Source organism: Apium graveolens, chromosome 6, assembly GCF_009905375.1.
Source record: "Apium graveolens cultivar Ventura chromosome 6, ASM990537v1, whole genome shotgun sequence".
NCBI classification, from domain to species: Eukaryota; Viridiplantae; Streptophyta; class Magnoliopsida; order Apiales; family Apiaceae; genus Apium; species Apium graveolens.
Window position 1 is genome coordinate 210,219,878 of NC_133652.1, and position 12,052 is coordinate 210,231,929.

General features: G+C 37.2%; 1 non-coding gene across 1 annotated transcript; it reads left to right on the forward strand.

Annotated features, from left to right (window-relative positions):
- The first annotated feature begins 5,516 nt into the window (after positions 1 to 5,516).
- LOC141670031 (small nucleolar RNA R71) lies at positions 5,517 to 5,623 on the forward strand. Its single transcript, XR_012554282.1, has one exon. It is a non-coding gene; the product is annotated as a small nucleolar RNA R71 (small nucleolar RNA).
- Positions 5,624 to 12,052: the final 6,429 nt, after the last annotated feature.

Below are 12,052 nucleotides of genomic sequence, written 5' to 3' on the forward strand. Positions count from 1 at the left end.
TGAGGGATTAGTTAATATTAACCTAGGTTAATTAGTTCTATATATAACCCTAAAAACCCATTTCCAAGCTAATATCCATTCCAAAAATTTCATTATAATTAAAGAGAAAAATTAAAGAGAGAGAAATTGGAGAGAGAGTTGATCAAGAAGAGGAAATTGGATCAAGGTGATTTTGGTAAAGAATAGCATAAAGGATCAAGGTGATTTGGGTGAAGATTTATTAGGGAATTAGGAGTGTATTTTCAGATTAATCAAGTGGGAGGAAAGTGATTATTCTAATTAAGGTAATTCAATTACTTTCCTTACTAATAATTGATTGTGATCCTGTTTTGTTCATGAAAAATTTATGAATTTCTAATTTATGATGTAATCGCATTAAATTATTTATTTAGAAGAAATGATAATCGGATTTTTGTGATTATTAGCGTAATTTTATCGTTCTCGTTGTTGGGCCGTTAGGGTCCAATTTAATTGAATTTGGGCCTTGCCCCAAGTTGTTTTAAACAGGGTTTTAATTGGAAAAATTGAATATTTTCAATTGGTGGATGATTTGAGGAATTGAGTATAGGGTTTCGATTGTGAATGAGGTAAGGAGAAGAATTAGAGGGATGGTGTTAGGACGAAAACATGCGCTAATATTCACGCAAGTATACGCGTTCGCAAGTAGTATAAGATATAAATCAGATTCGTTCCCACAGAGACTTGTTTAGGTTAAGTTCAATTTATGCACCTATGCAACAATATATGGTTATCGCTCAATGCTAAGACAAATAACAAATTGGGTTTTTATTAAACTAAGAGATTATACTAAATAACATTAACTAAGAGAATTGAGGTTAAATTACTATATATGACAAACATGGGATCCTAACTTCATTACTACTTCATTCAATAGCCTTATTGTTCTTAACCTTAGCATGTGATGGTGATGACACTAATCAAATAACACGAAACTGATAAACGCCAACTTTCGTTGCACAAGTACCATTCTACCAGACATCCACAAAAGAGATAGAAGCTGAATAGGCACCAATTATATTGAGACCCTATATGTCTATAGAATTTGACAACATAACGGTTTAAGCACAAGTTATCCATAATGATTACATAGGGCAAGTAAGATGATTAAAATTACCTACGAATCATGCATAACAAATACATGAACCTATGCTAGCATGGCAAGTTCTAAACCTCTATATTTACTGTCGCTTCAATAGAGATTAACATGCTATCTTATATGTTAGCTACGCACATAAGACGAAGAAGCACAACCAATACTAGGATATCATCTAATCACCACATACCAAGATATCAAAACAATTTACTATTAAAATCCATAAGTAAATCCGCTAGAACCCCATGATAATGATTAACCCATAATTGCACTCATCGTCACCATGGGTTCCAATGAAAGCCTGGTATAAAACAAGGTCTTAATAAACTGAATAATAATTAAAGTATGAATAACCGAGATCTAGGTTCAACAAGAACGAAAACGAGCATCTAAAGTTACAACTAATTCAAAGAATCACAAGTTGAAAATAAGATCTTCTTTTTTGGAGTTGTTTTGTGCTTCTAGGTCTTCTCCTTGGTATCCCAATCTTCCCGGATGATGAAAACCCTTTTTTTAAGTATAGATACGCCCCTAGTGGACCTGGACCCTTAAAATCGTCAAATTCCACTCCAAAAAGGCTTTTTCAGCGAAATTAGCGACCAGCCGCGCCCTGAGCGGCCACTCAGCTCTCCTGAGTGGGCGCTCATCTCTCTGGGCGGCCGCTCAGCTCTCCTGAGCGGGCACTCAGACAGCTTCTGGAAAAAATTCTGATGAATCTTGTTTTGGCCATAACTTGAGTTCTACTCGTCAGAATTAGGCGATTCAACTGCCCACGCGAAGCTAACGAGATTCTTTATAACTTGACAATGGCTTTGGCTTTTAAATCTGATCATTTTTTATCATATTTCCTTTAAAAGCTCTTTTCTTCATATAACTGATACCTGAAATACAATAACACAAAAACACATCAAAATACCAACAACTTGGGTCCAAAACACCAATTTAAGCTTGTAATAAAGCATTCCAAGTGGAAATAAAATCCACTTATCACACCCCCAAACTTGAATCGATGCTTGTCCTCAAGCATAAACAGACTCAAAACTATAAAACAAACCTAATGCATTAATGCAACTATGTGAATGCAACTAAATGATAATGCAATCGATCCCCTCAGAATAACCATAACCAAATGAATAAGCCAATGCCTCTAAGAATGCAATGACTTTAAACACAACTCGAATAAATCCCACAAACCAACTCACAAATCAGAAATGTGCGTGTGTGGAATGCTTAATAGATATCTCTTGATACTAGATCAATAACCATAACTTATCTATCATCGAAATAATCAAAAGTTTATAAACAGAATAGACAATAAACGCATTATGACTCACAACACCTCCTTTCTACTAGAGTTATACAAGGATTCACATTATTATTGAACACATAGCAAAGATGCTTATTTGACCGTGCAATGAATGAGGTCCCAAAAGACTTATGCAATAATGCCCATGTAGCGAGCGTTAGGTTAGCGGATCCTAGACTATAAAAGCCTTAGGTCACTAGGCACAAAGTCCCCTAGAACTTAATAACTCGAGTATTAAAAAGCTCACTCTTGATCAATTATGCATAAACACATACTTTTTTTCTTTCTTTTTTTTCTTTTTTTTCTTTTTTTTCTTTCTTTTTCAACAATTTCTGAATGAGTGCGTTTCGCTCCATCTCATTCAACCCTAGACTACTCATAAAAATATAAGCCGGCTACTAGCCATTTGACGCCTAGCCTTACAACAACTAGCAATGAAATCCAAGTTTTTCTCCAGATAAAAAAATCAGTATTTTTACGTCATTACGAGAATATCACAAATTCTAAATATAACCAAGTGATTAAATCTCAACAACAAACAAGTATGATCATGGTCTAGATCAAATGCAACCCTATAAGACTTTGTGAAAATATTTGTTTGTGGCATGCAAATCAATTCATTAAGACTTAAACATCCCTCTATTCGTCATCACCACACTAAAATCAACATCAACTTATCAAATATCATAGTTCATCTTAAGGGATCATGCTAAATATGCATGCAAATGCAAATATATGAAATCACATAAAAACAAACAAATATGTCCTAAATGAACAATCATGCAAAAATATGAATGAACTAGAACTAAACATGCAATATGAATCTATATGAATCTATATGGACACACACTACTAATCCTTACATTATCACCCCCAAACTTAAAATTTTTAATGTCCTCATTGAAGGTAATAATAAGGATTTCAGGCATACCTAATTAGCGAGAGAGTCACCCTCGTCGGGTGGAGGATCAGGTGGCCAATCAACCTCGCCACCAGTGTCTCGGACAACAGTACCCAAAGCCTGTGTCAAATCTGCAGCAAAATGACGGTGAATGTCATGCATGGCCTCCATACGCCTAATCAATCTTCTATACTGCGCATCTCCAACACTAGTCCTATCAACTGTCTGTGACGCATGAGAAGAACCCTCTATAGGCACTGGAAGATCCGTCCATCCACTCTCTACATCATCAAAAATATATCCCAAGCCCTTATCATGCGGTGCACCTAAGAATGCATAACTCAAGTGATCGGGTAGTAGGTTGAGCTCAAGTGTGGGAGCATCTTCAATAGACTGCTCGAGATGCTCCTGAGAAATTTTCAGCTCTCCTAACCCAAGAGAATCGAATGGCATATCCAACTTCTTCTCCCACAGAGGTGCATTCAAAACCTGCAGTTGCTCTACTCCTCCTTCATCTTCAAAAACTGAGTCGACCCGCTCTATTTTAAAGCACCCTTCTTTTTCTGTGGGTAACTTTATTGCCTTGAACACATTAAAAGTGACCTTCTGATCATAAACCTTCATCGAAAGCTCTCCTTTTTGCACATCGATCATAGTTCGGCCTGTAGCCAAGAATGGTCTTCCCAAGATGATGAGAATCTTCTTATCTTCCTCGAAATCAAGAATTACAAAGTTAGCAGGGAAGAAGAGTTTATCCACCTTGACCAAGACATCCTCCACTATACCTCATGGATAAGCGATGGAACGATCAGCTAGTTGCAATGACATGTATGTTAGTTTTGGATCAGGCAGACCAAGCTTCTTGAAGATAGATAAGGGCATCAGATTGATGCTAGCTCCTAAATCACATAAACACTTGTCAAACGACAAGTTTCCGATGGTGCAAGGAATAGTGAAGCTTCCAGGATCTTTAAGCTTTGGAGGCAACTTCTGTTGCAGCACAGCACTGCATTCCTCCGTTAGAGCAACTATCTCTAAGTCATCGAGCTTTACTTTCCGAGAGAGAATACCTTTTATAAACCTCGCATAGCTAGGCATCTGTTCAAGAGCTTCAGCGAAAGGTATGTTGATATGAAGTTTCTTGAACACCTCCAAAAACTTCTCAAACTGCTTATCCAGTTTTTTCTTTTGCAACCTCTTAGGAAAAGGAGGTGGGGGATAGATTTGTTTCTCCCCTGTATTACCCTGAGGAGGAGTGTGTTCCACAGGTAGTCTTCCTTGGTTCCACCTCTACTTCCTTCTGCACATCTTCTTCAGCCAAAACTTCAGATTCTGGAACTTGAGACTTTTCAGGCTCTTCGTCTTGCTGAATTTGGGGGCTTGTAACCTTTCCAGACCTTAAGGTGATGGAGTTCACCTGTTCTTCAACTTCCCTCTTGCCTGGATTGGCTTCTGTATCACTAGGAAGCGTTCCTGGTGGTCGATTCAATAAGGAATTAGCAAATTGCCTTATTTGGTTCTTCAGAGTCTTGATAGAAATAGCCTGGCTTTGGCATATAAGAGCCTGGTTTTTGCATATAAGCCGCAACTCCTCCAATTCAGATTTTTCATTCGAAGATAGTCCTGCATCATGATTTTGTTGTTGAATTTGGAGTTGTTGTTTTGGTGCAATTTGTTGCTGAAAACCAGGAGGGTTGAATAGCTTATTTCCAAACCGCTCGAACGGTTGTTACATCGCATTCTGATTGTTGCTACAGCTGAAGTTAGGATTATTCCAGTCATCAGGATGATAAGTGGCAGGAACTGGCTGCTGCGATCTCTGAAAGTTGCTCACAAACTGAGATGAGTCACTAGATATAGCGCATTGCTCTGTCGTATAAGGACCTGCACACAGCTCACAAACACTAATTATCTGTTTAACACCATAGTTAGCCAGAGAATCGATCTTCATAGATAACGCCTTCAGTTGAGCAGTGATAGTCGTAGCTGTATCCACTTCAAGAACTCCTGCTACCTTTCCATGTGGACATCTCTGGGTTGGATACTGATATTCATTAGCAGCCATCAATTCAGTTAGATCATAAGCTTCTTTATAGCTCTTTGCCCATAATGCTACACCTGCTGTTGCATCGAGCATGGGTCTGGACTGTGCTCCCAACCCATTGTAAAAATAATTGATGATCATCCAATCAGGCATTCCATGATGAGGACACTTCCTAAGCATCTTCTTGTAGCACTCCCAAGCTTCATATAAAGATTCTCCTGATTACTGCGCAAATTGAGTAAGAGCATTCCTGATTGTAGCTGTCTTCGCCATAGGGAAGAATTTAGTAAAAAACTTCTGAGCAAGATCTTCCCAAGTAGTAATCGAACCAGCTGGTAGAGAGTGTAACCAGCTCTTAGCCTTGTCCCTCAGAGAGAATGGGAACAGTCTCAGCTTCACAGCATCTTCAGAAACATCGTTGAACTTGAAGGTGTCGCAAATCTCAATGAAATCCCTAATGTGCATATTGGGATCTTCAGTTGGAGAACCCCCAAACTGGATTAAATTCTGCACCCATTGAATTATGCCAGGCTTGATCTCAAAGGTATTAGCTGTGATAGATGGCCGGACAATGCTACATTGAATGTCATTGATCTTGGATTGAGAAAAATTCAGCAAGGCTCTCGTTCGTGCTGCTGGATCTCCCATTGTAATGAGTACCTAAAACACAAACAAATAAATCGTGAAAGTAAAAGAATCCGAGTCAGTGAACTATAACGACCACTGATGACAAGCACATAAACTAAAAATTAAAACCGAGTCCCTGGCAGCGGCGCCAAACACTTGTTAGGGCGAAAAGCGCGCTAATATTCACGCAAGTATACACGTTCGCAAGTAGTATAAGATATAAATCAGATTCATTCCCACAGAGACTTGTTTAGGTTAAGTTCAATTAATGCACCTATGCAACAATGTATGGTTATCGCACAATGCTAAGACAAATAACAAATTGGGTTTTTATTAAACTAAGAGATTATACTAAATAACATTAACTAAGAGAATTGAGGTTAAATTACTATATATGACAAACATGGGATCCTAACTTCATTACTACTTCATTCCATAGCCTTATTGTTCTTAACCTTAGCATGTGATGGTGATGACACTAATCAGATAACACGAAACTGATAAACGTCAACTTTCGTTGCACGAGTACCATTCTACCACACATCCACAAAAGAGATAGAATGTAATAACCCCAATTTTTGGAATTTTTGAAACCCTTATACATAGTGTTTTGCTGAATAATAAAACTGTTCATGCCACACTATGTGGGGTTTCTTTTATGGATATTCTGAGATTTTATTGGTACTCTATATGGTATATAAGTGTATGTAAAGATCGTCAGAATCCAAATTTGAACCTTTTGATTTTTCCCGAAAATCCACTAGATACGGAAAGAATTGAGTATAAGGTAACAGGATAAAAAGGATTTAAATAAAAGGATTATAAGAGAGGATCATAAATGGAATATAATGTATTGAGAAATGCTAAGGAAACCCAAGTAATAAGATCCCGGGTATGATCCCTCAAACGAGAAACGAGAACGAAAGTTAAGCGAACCGTATAACAGATCAGCGGTCATTTGGCAAACAATTAGGAAGTTAATCAAGGAGTTTAGGGATGATGAGGTCATCCAACCAATAAGAAGAGGGCAAGTAAAGGATGATGACATCATAAGCATGACATAAGCATGACATAAGGGGAAGGAGGTGTGGTTGATTTAAAACCACACAAACTTCAGGGTTAGAAAGGTAATTAACCAAAAACAAAACAAAAACAACCAAGCTAAGCTAAACAAATCAAAAACACAAAATCATTTCATTTATCCCATATTTTCTCTCGGCTTTTCTCCATTTCAAGAAGAAAAATTTTCAAAATTCAAGTTCCAAGCTTCCTTAATTGGTAAGTTAATTATCTAGTACTCCTTATGCATAGATATAGCTATCCTATGAGTTTAAGCCTCCAAATCATTCACAATCTTCTCCAATAAATCAATGAAGAAGACAATGAATAGTGATTTCAAGATTTTTAACTTGATTTTTCTTATTTTTCCTTTAAGATCCAAGCATCCCTAAGACATCTCAAGGCTTCTTAAGGCTTCCTAGCTACTCCAATCACTTCAAGGAAGGTATAACATCACCAAACCCTAGCTTTACTTTGTATATTAGGATGATTTTGGTTGTTATGTTAAAAGAGTAGCTTGATGCTTGTAGGTTTAGAGTTTGGGTTGGAGTTGTAGTGAATTGAATGTTGAATCTTATTGATTGGTTAAAGGACTTAAGTATAGTTTAAATTCAAGTTTAAGAATAAGTATAAATTGTTAATGTTGAGTTGATTGGGGCTGTTATGATGTAGTGTGGATGGATGTTGGTTGTATGAATGAATTGGGATTGATTGGTGGTTGAATTGGAATGGTATAAAATTGGGAAATCGCGTAAACATAGCCGTCGTAATGTCCGATTTACTTTAGACTGCTTTTGTTCATAACATTAGGACCCAAGAACTCCCTGATAGGTTTTTAGCATTTCCATTTTTAGATAGTTCATGTTACGAGCTTCGTTTTGATATGTGGTTCGTTTGATTCCGATGTACGGTTTAGGAGAAACGGCCGTTTTAAGTAACGGCGTTTCGCGAACGAATCATTACCCCTCGCCTTACTTTGAAATCTTGGTTAAAGACCTTAAAGGACTAATTGGAGTATGAAACAATTATGTTAAGTGTATTAGGCAGTTGGTAAGACACTCGCGAAAGAATCGCCTTAAAACTCGTAATGGTTAATTTATTAAAAATGGTGGAGCCGAGGGTACTCGAGCGACTTAAGAGAATCATTAAGCGCAAAGCGAGCGTTAGAGTCTAAATTGGTTAAAGTATAGATTTACAAGTGACTTTGGTTTAATTCCAACTTATATATTTTTTATAGGTTACCAGACTCGTCCCAAGCCATTTATAACCCCCAGTCGCTCAGGCAAGTTTTCTACCCGTATAAACTGTTGTTGTGATGTATATGTGTATATGCATTATCTTGTGATAAGTGCATGATTGTTATTAGCAAATTTTGCGATATATTGGAGCATGATGATATGATATATATGCATGTCTGTTTCGTAATCTGGTTATCTATCTGTTGATTTCAATGCTTATAGTTGCATAATACCTATGCTAGCAATAAGCAGTAGTTGCGTATACCCTTAGTATAGGGGACCCAAAGGTGAACATATTTCTAAACCGGGAGTCGATGTTCCCGAGTATATTATATATATATATATATATATATATATATATATTTATATATATGGGGATATAGTTTTCAAAACTATTGATCGAATAAGGTTTATTCGATAACTTTATTTTATTTAATGAATATAATTTGAATATTCATTCGAGGACTTATGACTCTGCTTATTCTTTTTAATGATTATTATTTGAATATTCATTTGAGGATGTATGACTCCGTTTATTTTATTTAATGAATATTATTTATAATATTCATTCGAGGTATTATGACTCCGCTTATTATTTAATAATATTCTTTATTTTATTAAAGAATAATTTTCGATAATCAAACTTATTTTCGATTATTCAAATAAAGATAGTACTTTCGTATAAGTATATCTTTGGTTAATTATTATTCATTTCAAGTATAAGTTTTAAAACTTATACTTCGATTATTTTTATAAGGATTATATTTATAAGTATATTATTTAAATGATAATATTCAGATATTTCTAATATATTGGGACTGATTTATTTTAATAAATCGGCAGTACTCCAAACATTCTTAAAAATATTTTCGAGTCTTCAAAATGATTTCTAAAAGTTAGGGCGGATCCCAAAACTCATTCTTTTATATTTAAGATCCTCCTTTCGATGGGGATTTAAATACTCGCTCAAAACCTGGGGGATCCGGCTCTGTGGTGTATTTTACATTCGCAACGTGGCTGCTGTTTTGAGAAAACAATTTGATTACTTGCCCAACGTTCGGGAAGTAAGTCCCTCTAATTGAGTCGGCATAAGCGACAGGCCGGGGTACGGTCTATCAAAGTGTAAGTGGCTGGGTGGCAGTACATCAACGCGTAAGAGGCCGGGTGGCGGTCCAGCACGAGGTCCTTATGTGGCCAGGGTGATGACCGGTGGGGGATTCATCCATCTACTAGTAGAAAAGGTTACTTATTGGTATCTTTGCCTGATCAGCAAGATATCAGGTTTATGCCAAGGTTTTCTCCTTTCCAAAATTCATTGGATATTGCAACTCTGTTTATAATTTTCATAACAGAGGTTTTCAAGGAGTGTATGAAATGTATATATATATAGGTGTATATATATATCGGGACTAAATAAAGTATCTCATAACTTTATTTCATTCAATAATATTTCAAAGATTGAATCTATTCAAGTCTTAACTTGTGGTCTCATCTGGGTGATGAACTTTTGAAACTGATTATAACTTGAATGGTGGTAGTTCAAGTAGTATTCGGATATAAGTATATTGGAGTATCTTGTAACTTCATCTTTTAAACTTATATCTAGTAAATGATTATCTTATGCATGTCAAAGATTTTCGGAAAAATGTTGAGACAAGGTTAGATATATGAGATCACCTTGCAAAGATATTTTATACAGTTATAAACGGGAACTCTGTGTATATTATACATGTCAGAGGATTTCAAAGATTGTGAAAAGTATATATGTACATATATACTGAATATTTTACGACTTGGTCGCGGTAAGATATCAAACTTGGTTCATTTCTTCTTGACCAAGACTTTCATGAATGCTCATATATTGTAAATCATTATACATATTATTTTGGTGGGCTTGTTGCTCATCCTTGCTTTCTTTTTTCATCACACAACATCAGCTAGACAAGATGAACAGGACCAAGCTTCCAATTCGCAAGCGGTTAAAAAATGTTCTGCAGTTTGCTGGAAGCGTTGATGCCGCCGTAGCTGAGGTAGGAGCTACCAATAGGCTAGGTTTTCAACTATTGATGAACCAGATTTATGTATATTTATGAATTGTAATAATGGAAAAGAAATGTAAATTTATTCAGAAACCCTTTTAAGGTGTATTGGCATATAATTGTGGAATAAAATGACTTGTGATTATTTTTGGATATTCATCTCTGAGACTATAACTTGTGGTGTGTGTTTATGGTGGGGTCACAGTACAGAATAGTTGATTATTTATTAAGATTGGGTTTTATTAAGGGAAATGGAACTGGTGACAACCCGGATCCCCGACCCCGGATTTGGGGGTGTTACAGAAATGGTATCAGAGCTAAGCGTTATAAACCTCAGAGATGATGTGACGTTAAGATAATAAGTTCACTCAGATAATAAGAACTCTTGCCAAGTTCATGGTCATACTACTTAACATAGTACTGACAGTTAAAACCCTTACGGGAACCCTAATAAATATTATGATAGTAACATAGTTCATTCTCGTATAGGGCAGCAGGGCACCGAACCCTGAGGTTCAGGAGCATCAGCATGAGGATGTTTTATTACATGTTGGAGATCAAATTGTGAATCTGATGGAGTACCCTAACGAGGGACCGGATGCGATTCATATTGAGAATGTTGCGGTTGAGGATGTTATCCCAGAAGGGATTGTTGCCGAGGAGGATCTCGTGGAGGATCCTGACGAGAATGAAGAGAGGACCGCTGAGGAATTGATGACCGTAGTCAGGGCGACTACCAGAGCAAGAATGGCCGTGAGGGTGGCACTAGAGGATGAAGAGTTACCAAGGGCACCAAGGTTAATGAGGGCAGAAGGAGTGGGGCCTTCCACGACACCAATTATACCAGTATCAGACCCTCTTCCCTAGGTTCCTGAAGACATCCATGAGGTTCCACCAATTCCTGTTCCCTCCCCTGTACAGAGCCCAGCACCTACTGAGGAAATGCCACCTTTATCTCCAACACCATTTTCACCTGATACTGTGCTTGGTTATCCATTTGGATCCCCTGGGCCTGCACCACCTGCACCCCATGGACTGCTAGATGCAACCACTCAGGCTTCTCTTATCGCCGATTATTACATGACTTTGGGTGGCCTGTCCGAGGCCCGTAATGTTAGGAGTGATATGTTAGATCGACTTACTGCACCAAGGATTGAGGGCGGGGTACTTCCGGCAGGATTAGCTCATAGCATGGAAAGGATTGAGGCTACCACCCGTGTTACAGCTAGAGGCCATCTTGAGGGTCAGATTGATCCAGCTCTACTTGCAACTATCTTAGACCTCATCACCTCTGTGATGGAGCAGGTTAGGGATGTCGTGTGTGCCCGCATTTCTTGATCCATGGTAGTGTGCAGAGCCAGAGCGATCAGACAAGGGTTTCATGTAGCACCGCTTTTGGAGGATTAGCCTAAGTTATGAATGATTAGTTTTAATGATGAGATGATTATCTATGGTAGTACTTTTGGGATATAAGTGATCAGATCAAATGATGTAATTCTCTTTAATGTGTTCAGTAGTTGTACCCTCGAACAAATGGTTATGTATATATTCGTTAATTTCAGTTCAGATCAGTTGTTTGTGATAAGTTCATATTGTTAATTGCACTATTAACACTTAAGAGAGTGTCATGAAGTTTATAGAACTTGAGAATTCATAATTTGCAATCATGCAAGGACAGAACGAGGGAAAGACTTAAGCAAAGTAAGTAAAATAAATATCCAGAG